This window comes from Cavia porcellus, unplaced genomic scaffold (assembly GCF_034190915.1).
Source record: "Cavia porcellus strain 051 isolate PalLab524CR breed Dunkin Hartley unplaced genomic scaffold, mCavPor4.1 scaffold_25, whole genome shotgun sequence".
Classification (NCBI taxonomy): domain Eukaryota; kingdom Metazoa; phylum Chordata; class Mammalia; order Rodentia; family Caviidae; genus Cavia; species Cavia porcellus.
Window position 1 is genome coordinate 46,242,759 of NW_026947508.1, and position 16,940 is coordinate 46,259,698.

A 16,940-nucleotide genomic window follows, 5' to 3' on the forward strand; every position below is an offset into this window, starting at 1 on the left:
CCTAGTTGAACCATGGGTCTCTCAGTAGTTGTGTAATCTTAAGACAATCACACTCTGTGGGTCTGAGTTTCCTAATTTACAAAATAAATCAATAAACCGCGCATGGTGGAGCACACCTGTAATCCCAGCAATCGAGAGGCTGAGGCAGAGGATCAGCACAAATTGGAGGCCAGCCTGAGCTACATGGTGAGTTTAAAACCAGCCTGAACTACGTGGTCACACTCTGTCTCAAAAAACATTTTTTAATTTAAAAAATAAATCAATAAAATGGTTTCCTAATAAAATCAGTACATAAAAGAATATTTTACAAATTTCTTAGAAAAAAAATTTTTCCCCTGCACTTCATGTTTTCTTCTAGCAAGTCATTCCAAGCAATGGAAAAATAGTTGTGGAGTTCCAAATCAAACTGAATGAAGATTCCATTTCCAGCTTTATCATTTATTAGCTGTAAAGCCTGGACAAAAAATTTCACATGCAGACCCAGTTCCCTCCTTTAAAAACAAGAATTGTTGGGATGGTTATAAGTAATGTGAGTAAGTAATGCATTTAGCATGGTATAAGGAGCATAGCAAGTGTTCAATGATAAGCGTAATTCCAGATCTTTCCTTTTAGGAAACATTTTTTAATGAGGATGAATCAGGAGTTGGGACCTGGGCAAATGTAGACCTCACCCTGCTATTCCCTTTCTTCTCCAAAATCATATTTTACTAAACTTTTAAATTTAGTCTTGGGCCAGGGATTTAGCCCAGCAGCGTAAGTGCCTGCCTGGCAAGAGCAAGGTCATGAGTTGCATCCCTGGTACCACCCAAAAATAAATAAATTTAGTCTTTCTGCTGGGCATGGTGGTGTACACCTGTAATTCCAACACTTGGGAGGCTGAGATAAGGGGACTACCACAAGTTCAAGGCCACCCTGAACCACACCGTGAGATCCTATCTCAAAAAAACAAAATTAGTTAATTAAATTAAATAAATTTAGTCTTTCTTTAGACCATTCTCTATTTCTAACCCAACACCACCAGCCCAGCCTAGATCATCATCATTTCCGCAGGTCTCTCAGCATCACAGAAATAGTATCCCAACAGGTACCATTCAATGAGCACCTAAGAAGTGCCAAGCACTCTACTAGTTGCTTGGAGGCATTCTAGCTTGCACACAAAACCTAGGTGCTTGACAAATGTTCTTTCCTTTCTTCTCCAGATTGAAAAGAGATAGGCATGGGCATGACTGCTGATAGAGTGGAGGCACATCACCTAAGAATATCAGCTTTTGTACCATGTTTTACAGTTTACAAAGATCTCTTCACTTACATAATCCTATTTGATCCTCACAGTTTTGGGATAGATGGAAGAAACTGAGGCAGGAGGATAAACATTACTCAGTTATTCATTCAGTCAACATGTGAAGCACCTACTTCAGAGTATGTGCCCGTTCTATATGGAAGTTTGGGGAGATGGAGAGGAAACCTGATGAGTGTAAAATTTCTCAGTTAGGGGCTGGGGATTTAGCTCAGTGGCGTAAGCGCCCGCCTTACAAGCAGGCAGTTGAGAGTTCGATCCCTGGTACCGATAAAAACCAAAAAGACCAAAAAATAATAATAATAATAAAAATTAAAAAAAATAAAATTTCTCAGTTAGTCATATCTCCCTCTGAAGATCATTTTAGACTTTTGTTCATTCCCACACTGTATGTCCCCCATAGGACACACTTTCCTCCACTGTTAGCTAAATCCTTCATGACCAAGAGGGTTCCTTAATCCATCTGTCTTCCCAAAAGGCCTCTCTTTGGGCTGCCACTATACTAAGACCAAGAACAGGGTCTTTGTTGACCTCTATCGTCTTCCTCTATTGTAGGTACAGAACAGGTGTGCGTCCCCCTTTGTGCATACGTGTACACATACATACACTCTTTTTGCTTTCCACCCCTTCCCATCCGAATTCTGGGAAGCTGGGACGGAGAAGCCCATCCTCCTCCACAATTCTGTTAGCTTGCAGAGGCTGCCACACTGCCTTCCCCAAATTCCTTCCCGTGCCTTGACTCCACAACAGACTAGCCTGTGGGCGGATTTTGCAGTCCACGACTCTCTTCTAGTCAGTGATCCCCCATGCAGTAACCTGGTCCAGTACCAGCTCCACCTCACTCTTCAGAGAGGGCAAGAAACAGCTAGCCTAAACCTCCACCCTGGCTCCCACTATCTTCCCCCTCCTCGCTCCAAAACTCACACCTGGCCTCCTCCCCAACCTGTGCTCCCACCCACCCCAAACTCTCCAAGTGCTCTCCAGCCACCAGACCCGCTCGCGTCCAGCACCTCCTCCCCACTCCCGCCCTGATCCAGGTCCACTGTGCTCTCCCTCCAACTGCTCCTGCCACCTCCTAGGCAGTCGGGGTGGATGAAGAGGGCTTCCCACTTTCCCATTCTTTCCCGCCCGCAAGGCCCACCCCACGCTCACAAGTCTTGCAGCGGCCACACCCCCTCCACTCCACACCACCTCCTGGGCGCCTCGCCCCTCGGCCGCTCGGGGCCCCTCGGCCTTCACTCTCACGCCGTCTCCAGCCCTGGCTCCCCCACCCTCGAGCCTCCCTCTGCAGCCCCCGCGCGGACCCCGGCCGCCCGGCCCCTCCTCGCAGCCTCCCTGCAGCCCCACACCGCCCTCCAGTTGCCGCCCATCTTTTCCACCAGCTTGCCGAACGCTTTCTCGCGCGCCCCCCTAATGCCCCGCGGCCCGGGAGACCTGCCTCGGGCTGGTGCCCAGCTCTGCGCCGCGCGCCCTCCTCGCGCTGCCCAGCGCAGCTCACGAGCCCTCAGCTGTCTACGCCGGGCCGCGCTCCTCACCTCGGACTGCGGCTGGGCGCGCGGCGAGGTTCGGGACCCGGCGGAGTGCGCAGGGCGGGTCGCAGCGGAGCTGCTCTGGTCCGCACCTCAGCTACCCAACGCCGAGGCTAGTTCTGCAGCTGCGTTCAGCTCCCGCTGCGGCCGGGCCCCGCCCAGGGGCGGAGTCCGCGTTGGACCCGCCCCCGCCGCCTTCCTCCTGGCAGGTATGATAGACCCCCGGGGCGGGGCGACTATCAGGACTTAACTTTGGGGAGATTAGGTGTTTGGGGGTTTGTTTGTTTCTTTCGTTTTTTGTTTGTTTTAAAACAAAGTCTTGCTAATGTAGTTCACGCTGGCCTCAAACTCGCAGCAATCCTTGTGCCTCAGCTTCCAGAATGCTGCAGTTACAGGAGTGCACCACCACGCCTGGTCAATGATTTAACCTGAATTCTTTCTGCTGGTTTTGTTATTTTTGCAATAATGAGGATTGAATCCTGGTCCTCGAGCATGTTAGGTAAGTACTCTACGACTGAGCTACACTTGCAGTATGATTTACCTTACTTCTTGTTCCATGGAATAAACTTATAAAAGAGAGCTTTAAGGATAATGCCGATGTTAGGTACTAAGCTTCACTAATTCCAAATCTTTCTTTTGGTTACACCACTCCATCCTCAGAAAAGCTCAGAAAGAGAAGCAGAATCTGGGTGTCTGACTACCAATGGAAAGTAAGCCAGGGAACGAGGCTCTGTCTTCTCCACATGCGATCCTGTAGACCTCACGTTCTATTGGACTGGTAATAATAACATAGACTCGGACTGGGGATTTAGCTCAGTGGCATAAGTGCCTGCCTGGCAAGTGTGAGATCATGAGTTTGATCCCTGGTACCACACACAAAAAAAATCATTGATAATAACATAGACTAGTCTTGTGCCTACCCTTGTGTTGGTCTCCATTGCCCTTACCCTGAGCCAGGTCTTATTATTTTCAGCCTGGACTAATGCAACAGTGTCTTAATTCTTGCCTCCTCTCTCCATTCTCCCCTCTGCACCCATGAGCTGTTTTTAAGTGTCATCATCGACCTTGGGATCGAACTAACAACCTCATCCTTGCCAGGCAGGTGTTTGTGCTGCTGAGCTAAACCTCAACCTTGTTTTTAAAGAAACACACAACTCTCAGCGCTTCCCCATTACCAGCATGAAGGCTGCAGGCCAGAATGGAAAAACATTGTTTCCTGAGCATTACAAAGTCCTAGCTCTGTCCAGGGTGATTTTGATGAGTGGTAACTAGCATCCCACTTTCAAATCCTGATGGAGACTTCATTTCCAGTCTTCCAGAGATCACATGAGCCAGCTGATCTACAGTGACTGTAGGCCAGTTTTGGTCTACAGTTACTGTCTGTCCCTGAACTCTTCCCTCATCTCAAATCTACAAGTCATAGTAAGACAGGTGTTTCCTAGGAAACCACTCAGACTGACAACCCCTCTGCTTGTCTGGTCTACCCTTCAGCTACCTAATCGTTATACTGTTCACAAGGTTTGCCAGCCCTTTCATTCATATGTTCACCCCCCATTTTACTGCCAGTGCCCTTTAGAATCTTACTCCTTTGTCAACAGACTACTAACTCTCAATATCTTTCACATGTTCAAGCTACTTCTTTATCTTTGTAAAACCATCCCCTTTTCCAGTCCAGTGCCTCCCCTGTATCCTTTTGCAAGAGGGCTTCTCACTTTCCCTCCTCCCATACACCAAGTGGAAGGTGGAGCTCACCACCACTTCTCTTCTTGTACAAAAATTTCTCTCCTTTTTTTGCCAGCTGTACCACCTCTATCCTGCCTCCTGAAATGCTCCCTCACCCTCTTTCTGCCACAGGGGCCCAGTTTCTTCATTTCCAAAGGGTCACGATGGATAATGATTATCTGTTCTTTACAGGAACAATGAGATAACATATAAAGCCTTTCTTCTAAAGTTGTGAAATGATATGAGAACAGATGGTATGCTTTGTGGTAGCCTATGGTCTTCTGATTGCTTTCTTCTTTTCTCTCTCCAAAACACCATTTAGTAGAAGAAAAAGAGCCCACATTTGGGACCAGAAAAACTCAGTTTTCAATCTTGACCCCATCACTTATTTGCTGGGTACTCCTAGGTCAATAATCTTGGTTATATGACATACACCACTTCCTCACTTACAGGAAAAGCAATAATGAGAGCTGCTTCTCAGTTGTGAAAGGTAAATGAGAAAATGAGCTACTGAATAGAGTGCACTAAAGTGCTAGGCATACAGTAAGCACTTGATAAGTGTGAAACACTATAGTTATTATAATAGAAAAATGCTATTTTTAACCACAGCTGCCTTTTAGGAAGGATAGCTCTAAATATATAGATGGTCCTTTTGTCCTACTCAGGGTTTTGATGAGTACATATATGTAAGGATGTTTAAGTTTAGGAGGAGGAAAGGGAGTACCAAATGGCTCTATATTAAGCACGGTGGAGGGGGGAGTGGCGTAATAAAGATAGAAGGGAAAATAGAAGAACTTGAGTAAGAAAATCAGTGTAAGTGTAGGTGCTCTATGGATAGAGTCAGAAGAAAACCTTTCATGGTAAGCTGGCCAAAAAGATGTTTAAGTACTGGAATGCCCAACTTGGGGTAAGTGATTTGTCAGACATTGGACATGACATAGGATAGACTTCAGGAAAGGCTATCACACTCAGGAATGCTTCCTGAGAGGACTGTGAGCCTGCATGAGCAAGGAGGTTGAGCAATGATTTGTTCTATTTTAACTGAAAAAAGAGATGAGAGGCAGATGTAACTTTAAGAGCACAATCTCTCAGAATCTCGTAAACTTTGAACCTACAAGCATTTTTTTTTCCTTTTTTTTTTTTTTCTTTTTCATTTTTATCGGTACCGGGGCTCGAACTCACGACGGTCTACTTACAAGGCAGGTGCTTATGCCGCTGAGCTAAATCCCCAGCCCCTCTACAAGCATTTTTAAATGTGACAGTTTAGGTTCAAATGCATTGCATTTGGATATTAAAGAAGCATAAAGACCATATATGACATTTGAGTTTTATCATGTATGATATCAACAATGATCTCCCCTCTTTGCTAGCAGGCGACCTCCATAGAGAAAAGCAAACAAAATTATTTTGGACTGTCTTCACTTCTAGATCTAAATGTCCAAGACAAAAGGGGAAGAAAGACAAAATTCCACCTTTTTGTCTTGGAATAGATTGGTAAACGATTGTAATTGAAAGATACTAGTATCCTTAACATATTCTAGGAACATTCACATTTGTATCTTATTTAATCCTCAATATAATCATGTAAGATGTGGATTTTCACAGAACCCTTCTTTTTTTTTTTTTTTGTCTTTTTCCTTTTTATCGGTACCGGGGATCGAACTCACGACTGCCTGCTTGCAAGGCAGGCACTTATGCTGCTGAGCTAAATCCCCAGCCCCTACAGCACCCTTCTTATAGGCAAGAAAACAGAAGTCAGGAGCTTATATCATTTATCCAACACCATGCATTTGGTAAATGGAAGAAGCATCATGTATTAGCCATGTCTGATTCCAGGGCCAGTGTTCTTTCTGTTAGATCTCCATGTTTCAGTTACTTAATTAACATCATTGTGTTTAAGAGTACTACAAACAATGTTTCCTAAATTGCTTTCCTAATTGGTTAAGGATAGAGAAATATGCCTTCTCCCACTCTTAGTTTTTTTTTTTTTTTTTTTTTTTGATTTTGTGTTTTTGCAGTATTGGGGACTGAATTCACAATCTTCACACTGAGCCATAGCCCCAGTCCCTCTTATTTTTTACCCAGGCAAGACTCACACTCACAATCCTTCTGCCTCAGTCTCCAGAGTGCTAAGATTACAGCACCATGTCTGGTTTCTAGCTCTTAATTTTTCCATGAAATATAAAACTGATGCTTCATATCAAAAGAGAATCAATTGCTTAGAAAAAAAAAATAGTGGCATGAGTGGTTATCATTTGGAATGCCCAACTCTTCACAAACACCTTTACCCCAATATGAATTCTTTATGGCCAGCCTACCAATTTAGCGAAGTTAACAGGTCAGGCATTGTCATCCAGCTTCATCCAGCCTTATGCAATGGTAGAGCCCATACTAGAAGACCCTAGTCTGTGAAACAGCTCACGAACAGAGGGCTCATTGAAAAAAGTGGTGGAAGATGGGGCTGGAAAGAAAGGCAATAAGCAGATGATCTAGGGCCTTATCAATCATCTTTGGGCTTTGGGACTTTACCTTACAAACCAAAAGGTTTTAAGCAGTGGAATAACATGTTTACATATGCAGGTAGGAAATATTGCTCTAACTGTAATTGGAACACATAGAATTACATCGAAAGAGCTGGGAGCAGAGATAGGAGTTAGGGGAAATAGTTGAGAAATTCCTGTTATAATCCAGGTGAGAAATGAAGAGCACTTAAGCCAAATCATAGACATGGGGAAGATTGAAAATTTAGAGATTTGAAAGATATTTAGAAGGTAAAATTCCCTGAACTTGTTGACAGTCTCAATGTAACATATGAAGAAAAGAGCACTGGCTTAACCGACCAGGCTAGTAGTGAAGTCGTTTACTGATATAGAGGGCACAGAAGTTGCTTCAGTTATCTACTGTTGCTTAAGGAATCACTCCTCCTAAATTCACTGGCTTAAAACAGCAATAATTTATTATTTCTCACAATTCTTGGGTGGTTAAATAGCTCTTTTGCTAGTTTCACTTGCTCACTCATGAGCTGCAGTCAGTTGAAGCCAGCTGGATGGGAAGGAGGCCCCAAGATGTCTTCATTCCTGTATCTGCCAGTTAGTGCTGGCTATGGCCGGGAGCCACAGTCCTTTTCCTAGCTCCCTTTCATCCAACAGCAGTCTAGACCAATTTACATGATAGCCTGAAGGCAAGCAGCCCAAGACTAAAAAGATGATAAAGTCTATGAGGCAAATCCTCAAAAGTCACATAGTAATTCACCTATACTGCTTCTATTGACCAGATCAAATCCCAACCCAGCCCAGATTCAAGGGGATTCAGTAGAGAAGTAAACACCAGCTCTGATCAGGAAGAAGAGTAAAGTCTAAGCACAAAGAGGTATGGATACAGAAAAGAGAAGCAGTCCATGGCCTTTGGCCAGTCTGCCCCAGGACTGGATAATGAGAATAAAATGCTGAGTATCTCAGACTGTCATCTCATACACCAATCACTTTTTCCTTCTTTTCTGTGCCTTACCTCTTCATCCGTAAAATGAGTGAACATGCAAGCCCATTCTCCCAAGCTGCATCTGTTTATGAAGTAAAAACACTTAAAATGTCCATCAAGAGTACTGCTCATCACCAGGAAATAGTGCTGTTGACAGGGGTAGAACATGAGACGTGCAAGAGAAACATTTAGCATGTGAATGATCAAATGGTCAAAACTCAGGGGTCACCCACAAGTCCTCCCTCCCCATGGCCACCCTGCCATCTCTTCACCATGGCCAATCTGTTCTATTCCCCAGGAGCTCCCCGCTCTCCACTTTTCCCCTCCACTCCATGGCTAAGCCTCCTTGCTGCACCACTAACAAGCCTTGCCTCTACCTCATAACCCACATCCACACTGCAGCAGAGGACTTCCGACATCCAGCTTAGAAACCCACTGCCTTCCACTGAAGCCCATTTGTGTAACATGTGCCCTGGTAGTCTGGCCCCAACTCCCCTCCAGATTCATTGCTCATCATTTGTCCCTCAGGCCTGAACTCCAACAACACTAAACTACTTGTGGGTCTCTGAAATGTGACCTACTCCCTAATATCTCCATGAATTAACAAGAATTTCTTTCCCTCCATGGAAAGCCACTCACTCATTCATTCATTAAGTCATTCACTTGCCCAATGAGCAAATATCTCTTGAGCACATTGTCCTTGACCCAAGGTCCTGGTACAGAATGTTGACATTAAAATCTACTAATCTGAACTCCACGAAAGCCAAAGCCACATTGTTACCTAATACTGCATCTCCTGGATCATTCTTAGCATTAGAGGATATTTGCTGAAAAACAAACAGATATATAAATATTTACAAAACTTTTTCATGTCTACCCTCTCATTTAATTTTCAAACAAACATATGAAGTACTGAATCATACATCTTAGATATGGGCAAGTAATAAGTAATCCATAGTTTCTTAGCTATTGAAACAGAAAGTCAAGACTTCAAGGGTTGGGGATTTAGCTCAGTGGCATAAGCACCTGCCTTGCAAGCAGGCGGTCGTGAGTTCCATCCCCAGTACCGATAAAAAATGAAAAAGACAAAAAAATATATAAGACTTCAGTCAGTCACGTTAGTGTATTTGGCAGGACACGGTGCTTTTCTCTGTGGACAGGTCAGCAGGGAAAAGCCTGAGATGTGCCACTATGCTTGGCTCTTGCAGTACTTGTTACAGCAGGGGCTGGGCACAGCTTTGACCTGTGGTCAGTGTCCTCAGCCCTCAGAGCCCACCCCAAGTACAAAGTCCTTTCTTGGTCTTGTAAGTTATCAATGATACCCTCATTAGTTAGTTTTCATTCAGAACCACCTCTGGTAAATGAAGGAATTGACTTAAAATAAATACTGTAACAATAAATACTTAGAAGGTCTGGGTTCAAATTCACATTTCACATTGACCTAGTTGTATGATTAATTTCTTTAGGTCACAGGTTGCTCATTTATAAGTTGGGGGTGAGAATTATTTTGTAGCTCTCTGAAAGAGTTGAATGAAAAGTGATAGTGTAGGGATGGGGTTGTAGCTCAGTGGTAGAGTTTTGCCTAGCATGTGTTGTGCTCTGGATTTGATTCTCCGTGCATGTATGAATACACACGCAAATGTATGTAAAACAGGAACTAAGAGATATAATAGAGTTTTTGTTTGCTTTTTTTTTTTTTTTTTTTTTGTGCAGTTCAGGCTGGCCTTGAGTTCACTTTGTAGCCCAGGCTGACCTCGAGTTCACAACGATCTTTTTGCCTCAGCCTCTTGAGAGCTGGGATTGCAGGCATGCGCTACCACACCCAGCTTTATGATAGCTCTTATAACTAAATATACCATGCTTGCCAGTGATTTACCTTTCCAATACATAACCATACAAACTGAAGAACAGTTATCAGTATTAGATTTATAAAATACGTCGGGGAAAAATTAAAATAAGTCAAGGTTCCTTCCTAATTTTGTATTAAGGGTTCATATTTAATCTTTCTCAGGGGGTTTAAGAGAAGCTGGTAACGCTGCTCTGGGACCTTCTGCAAAGGTACGGTCTCATTCGCCCTCTTGTGTTGTAAGTGAAAACTGCATGCCGTCTGGACTGACCAGTAGCCATGGTGCTGAAATCAGGCTGGATGTGGGGCAGAACAGAAGGGAACTAACTTTTTTTTTTTTTTTGTCTTTTTCGTTTTTATCGGTACCAGGGATCGAACTCACGACTGCCTGCTTGCAAGGCAGGCGCTTATGCCGCCGAACTAAATCCCCAGCCCCAGGAACTAAAATTTTTAAAAATTTTACCTTATAAAATTTATAAGGTAAAAAAATTTATCTTAAAAATTTTATCTTATCCTATCTTTTAAAATATTATATCTTATATTTTATCTTTTATCTTGTATATGTTTGCAATACATGAAGCTTATGTTCATTTTAGGGAGTAAGTATGGGTACATAATATACCTGATGTTTTTGATTCTTCCCTATCTACCCACATCTCTCTCTCCATCTCTAAATCCCCATTCCTCATTTTCATTATTTGCTATTATTAATTACAGTTCATTTGTGAAATATAATATTCACATTCATACCTGGTTCAGATACATGACATATATTAAATCTTTTTATGCTCCCTTCTCCTCACCCACAGTCTCTTGAGCTCCATTCCATTTGCAAAGATTTACCTCTCTGTTCCCATGTAGTAGTCTTTTAGTTTTCTCTTTACTTGTACTTTGCATGTCTCAAACTAGAGAAACCACATGGAGTTTGAGGTTGCACATCTAATTAATTTCACTTAACATTATGTTTTCCAGGTGTGTCTATTTTTCTACAAATTGCTTGAATTTATCCTTCTCTATATCCTAGTAGTATTCCATCGTGTATACATACCACATTTTTAAAAACTATTCACCTGTTGATGAATATATAATCTGCTTCTAGGGTTTAGTTATTATGAATTATGCTGCTATAAACATGGGTATGCATGTATCACTGCAATATGATATCTTTGGCTGTTTTGGTAAGATGCCTAGAAGAGGAATAGTTTGGTCAAATGGAATTTCTATTTTTAGTTCTATGAGAAATCTCCATACTGATTTCCTTCCCACCAACAATATAGAAAGGTTCTTTTTTGCCACAGCCATGCCAGCATTTGTTATTAGTTGATTTCTTGGTGATTTTCATTCTTTCCAGTGTAAGATGAAATGTTTGTGTTGTTTTAATTTGTATTTCTGTCTTGGTTGGAGAACATTTTTTCATATTTATTGACTGTACTTTTGGTAAATGTCTATTTATCTTACTCATTTTTTATTGGGTCTCTTATTTTGAGTAAACTAATTTTTTTTTTGTCTTTTTCCTTTTTATCGGTACCGGGATCGAACTCATGACTGCCTGCTTGCAAGGCAGGTGCTTATGCCGCTGAGCTAAATCTCCAGCCCTGAGTAAACTAATTTTTGGCTTATTTATATATTCTAGATATTAGTCCTCTTATCTGAGCAATAGCTGGCAAAATTTTTCCCTTTCTGTAGGTTTTCTCTTCCTTTGTTGTTTCCCTTGCTGTGCAGAAGCTTTCTAATTTAAGTTAATCTCATTGTTGATTATTGCTGTTACTTCTTGTAAAACTGGAGTTCAGTCCAGAAAGTCCCTGGCTTCACCTATAATTTCAAGAGTTTCACCTATTTTATCTTATAACATGCGAATTGTTTCTGTTTTAATGTTTAGCTCAATCCATTTTTATTTTAAATTTGTACATGGTGAGATATGGAATCAACTTCATTTTTCTGAGGATAGCCAGTTTCCTCAGCACCATTGTGAAAGAGGCTATCTTTCCTTTAATGTATGTTTTTGGTCCTTTGTTGAAGATCAAGAGCTAAATGTGTGGGGGGAGATTTCTGCATCCTCTATCCTGTTCCATTGATCTGCATGTCTGTATTTGTGCCCATACCCTGTTGCTTTCATCACTGTAGCTTTATAATACAGCATAACTTGAAATCTGAAATTGTGATGCCTCCTACTTTGCTCTTGTTCAGAGTTGTTTCTGCTATTCTCAGTCTCTTCTGGTGGCATACGAATTTTAGGATTGTTTTCTCTAAATCCGTGAGGAATGCTGTTAGTATTTCAATTGGGAGTGTGTTAAATCTGTATATACATTTTGGGAGTAGGGCCATTTTGACAATATGGATTGTGCCTATTCAGGAATAGGAGACCTCTTCACAACTCTGAGATGAAACCTACTTGATCATAATGTATATAATCCTTTTAATAATGTATTGTATTCTACTTGTCAATATCTTATTGAGGATTTTTGCATCTGAGGATTTTTGCAAGAGATTGATTTGTAATTTTCTTCTTTAGCTGGGTCTTTGGTTTAAGGATCAAAGTGATGCTGGTTTTAAAAAATGAATTTGGAAACACTCCTTCCTTTTTAATTTCATTGATGTGTTTAAAGAATATTGGTAATATAATGTCCTCAAACATTTTGTAGAATGTAGCACTGAATCCATCAGGTTCCTGATTTTATTTAGTTGGTAAATTTTTATTACTGCCTCAATTTCATTGCTTGTTATATCTTCTTGGTTTAGTTTTGGTAATTCATATGATTCTAGGAATCTGTCTATTTCTTTAAGATTTTCCACTTTATTGGAATACAGTTTTTCATAGTGGTTATTACTTTCTGGATTTTGACAGTATCCATTGTGGGATATTCCTTTTTTGTTTCTAATTGCATTGATGTGAATCTTGTCTCTCTTTATTTTGGTAAGTTTGGTTGGGGTTTATCTATTTTTTTATTCTTTCAAAGAACCAGCTCTTTTGATCTGTTGATTGGTTTGTTTGTTTGTGGCAGCAATACTGTTCACTCCTCCTGCTATTTATTGCTTTTTTTTTTTTTTTTTTTTTGTACCATGGATCAAACTCATGACCTTGTCTCAAAAAAAAAAAAAAAAACTTTTTTTAAGAAAGAAAATGAATAGTAATTAGTGACTAGGGATAAAATCACAAGATGAAGTTAGGGATAGGTCTCAGGTTTCTGACATGTAAAACAGTGGAGAATGAGCTATTTATTTACTTATTTATTTGATGAGGTATGTTTCAGGAAAAAACCTACTTACTTCCTTTTTTCACCACATGTTCTTCAGGAGTCGTTAAGCAATGTAAAAAAACAAAATTGGTTTGCCCCACAAGATATCAAGATATTTATTAGCACATAGTATCCAATATGCCTGCAGGGTTAGTTCAAGCATTATCCATGCAATTTTGAATTAGAAAGAAAATGCTCAAAACTGATTTTATTGTCCAGATTTTCCCATTTATTTCCTAACCCTATACACTCTATCTCTTTCCATTAGTATAACAGGAACTATTTGGGTAGAATTGTGAAGGCAGAAGCCAAAATGCAGCAAATAAAGGATAAAGAATGAAGATGACACTCAAAATCAAAGGGAAAAAAAATGAAGAGGTGAGAAAAAGTTAACAACATGGCTAGATGTGGTGGCACATGTTTGTAATCCCAGCATTTGGAAGGTTGAGGCAGGAGGATCACATGAGTTCAAGGTCAACCCAAACTATATAGTGAGATCCTGTCTCAAAAAACTAAAAACAGAAAACAATAACAACAACAACAACAAAAACTAAAAGGGCTGACAGTATAGATCAGGCTACATGGACAGATAAAACCTATAGATTATTTGTTTATAGATCAGAAATAACTGCTTGTTTACATTTGCACTGAAATGATCTAGAAAAAAATGGATTGATGAGACAAAGGAATGGAATATATATATTTTTTTCTTTTTTTTAAAACCAAGGACAAGAAGGGGATTGTTGGAGCCTTTGAAGCTGAATACAAGTACAGGGCTGTGGCATGGCCCAAGCATGGCTGAACTGAGGACAAGTAGATGCCTCACGGGGCAAGGTTGGCCACAGTTGAGGATTCCTGGAGACTTTTTCCTAGGTTAGTTCTCCTTAATTAGCATCATTTGTTGCTTTGAAGGGTCTTTGAACCCTTCCAAAGACCTTGCTCAGATTTCCTGCATTTTTCACTCTAACCCCTTCCTTGTTTTGAATAAATACAGATTGCCCAGAGACAGTCTGTCTCAGCTACCAGAGTTACAAACTCTGCAGAGGATTTTGGTCCTCCTGTAGCCCTAAAGATCATACCACTTGTCTCATTCATTTGAGCCTTCACCATGCACTCATTTGAGAGATTGAGGATCTAGGCACAGACCCCAATAGGGGATGGCTCCAGAACACAATAGAAAGATGAACCTCTAATAAGTACCTAAGAAGTAGGCACCATCTCCTCCAGTAGAATAAGAGGAAAGGGAGAGAAGATGGGACAAATGTAGAAAGGTCTACGTTGGTGGTGGAAAATTGAAGAAGTTACAACTGATTGCATAAGGTCAGAGAATGATGGAAGATGGTAATCAACTGGGTTGAAAGGAAAAATACGGCTACAGTTAAAGAATAGATTTTTAAATTGAAGATTTCAGAGACAGAGCAGTTGGAGTGACAAGATAAGACTCCTTCAGTGGGTGGTTGTGATTACACTGGAGATGGTGGGTGATGAGGAAGTCAAATAAATGACAAACCAAGATACTAGATAATGTTTTTGTTATGATTTTTTTGTAGTATAATGGGGACCTGAGCTTCAACTGACTGAAATATAAAGAAACGTTTAGCTCCTTTTTCATGGTTATTTTGTCTCCCAGGAAGAGCCAGAAGTCACACAGTGCCAGATCCAGTGCATAAGGTGGGTAAGGACACACTGTGATGTTCTCATGGACACCTTTATTATATATATATATATATAGATAGATAGATAGATATAGATAGATATAGATATAGATAACATAAAGACCCTTGTGAAAGAGGATTTCCAGAAATGGTTCAAAAAGTGACAAGAACAGTGAGTTAAGTGTGTTCAATGTGAAGGAGATTATTTCAATATTTCAATATGTCAATATTTCAAGTAGGATTAATGGCAATGCATCTTTTCTTGTAGTAACCTTTAAATTTAAAATTTAAAATTTAAACATTCACTATTTTTCAATCACTATCACATATACCAAAAATATCACTGATCTAAAATTTAAAAATTCAAAGATATATCCTTTGATAAATTAGGTCTTCTTTCGATGACAAAAGAGAAAAGACAGAGAAAGCATCTAATTTGCAGAAGAATCTGTTACCTGTCCATTAGTCATTTCCTTTTTCAGTTTTGGCAAGCATATCACAGACTAGTTACGTGCTTACTAACAGATTCTCAGACTTTTTTGCCTTAGAAGTATCCTGCATAACCCAAATTCCCAAGAAAATGCCAGTAAAATCTTTGTCAAGGTAGTGTTTTGGTAAAATGCATTTGTCATGTTATGTGCTTTGTTTTATTAAAATGCTTAGCTCTCATTTAATTTATTGGAAGGCCTTACTCACTACCTAGTTAGCCAACTCAGTCTTCACAGCAAACTAGATCAGCTAAATCATTCTTTTTTTGAGGGGAGTACTGGGGGTCAAACTTACAACCTCATGCTTACAAAGCAGGCGCTTACTCCACTGAGCTAAATCCCCAGGTCAACTCATTCTTGCAGAAAGACTTCAACTTGGAGAGTTGAAGTGTTTTTAAGTTGAATATATTGATATAAATTACGTATGACAGAATGTTTAGGTTTAGTTACAGTTTGATGAGTTTTGACAAGTATTTACCTGTGTAACCCATGGTCAACATTTACACCACTGTAGAAGGTTCCCTCCTGTGCCTCTGTGGTCAGTTTGGTCTTAAACCATCCCCAATGCCAGGTAACCACCAATCAGCTTTCTCACACTTTAGGTGTCACCTGTTCTAACATAGACATTTACTTTCATTTGTGCTTTTCTTTTCACTCAGCATAGTATTACAGATTCATCCATATTGTTGCATATGTATTTTTTTCCTGAGTACTCCTTTGAGTATTCCACAGTTTATTCATTTACTTATTAACAGACATTTAAGTTGATTTGTTTGGGAGCTCAGGAACATTCTTGTACAGTATGTGTATGCACACCTGAGTATATGTGATGAATCAGATGTTAGAATGGAAAGGTAGTAATATGGTGGGAAAAGGATGAGTTTGGAGTCAGATAGTAGTGATTAGAGTCCAGTATTTAATCTAGGAACTGAAGGAAAGAAAATCACTTCCTTCTCTGAAGTCCCCCCTGCCACAGGACCACTGGTGGTATTTAAAAAGGATGGATTTAAATCAATTGAAAGTACATTGTTTTGACATCTTGGTATAGCAGGACAGGTGAGAATACTCTGCCCTAAAGGATGCCACCTCATGACAGCCACAATGAGCAAAATTCAGTAAAGTGATGCATGACTCTCTTGGAAGCAAGGCATTTTATTCTCATGAGAAAGATCAGAGACTATGGGAGACATGGCTCAAAATGAGTGAAGAAACGTGGGAAACATACAGGCTGAAGGCACAAGATGGGTAAAGACACCAAGGCAAAAAACTCCAGCATGTTGTTAGGAAAAACTCAGAGCAACTTGATGTCACAATACAAAATCTAAGACATGAATGGGAACAAATGAGGTTAGGGTAGGTAGCTCCCTGCATGGTCATGCTAAAGATCTTGACCTTACTGTGTACCTTGATTTCCTCCTGTTTCAAACTATAAAATGAGGATTATAATAGTACTTTTCTCACAGAGCTGCTGTAAAGAAAAACAAATCAAATAACCACATAGGTAAATTAGAAGACTGCCTGGCACATACTGGAGATCTACATATTTCCTGACAGTAATAATCTTAAAGGGGACAGGAAAGGTTTAAGCTGGGAAATATATTGCCACATTCATGTTTTGAAAAGGTCACTCAAGGGAAGCTGGGCATGGTGTAATATGTAATCCCAGCATTTGGGAGGGTAAGGGAGAAGG

At 40.5% G+C, this 16,940-nt stretch overlaps 1 protein-coding gene across 2 annotated transcripts in view; it reads right to left on the reverse strand.

Annotated features, from left to right (window-relative positions):
• The window catches only part of Rab3b (RAB3B, member RAS oncogene family), an 88,020-nt gene that overhangs the window by 57,226 nt on the left and 13,854 nt on the right, over positions 1-16,940 (reverse strand). The window contains exon 1 of one of the 2 annotated variants that reach the window (XM_003463066.5): positions 2,833-2,973. The exons of the other annotated variant lie outside the window; for it this stretch is intronic. The gene's annotated coding sequence lies outside the window, so the exon portion shown is untranslated. Of the gene's footprint in view, positions 1-2,832; positions 2,974-16,940 lie in introns of those variants that run through there. 2 annotated transcript variants of the gene reach the window in all.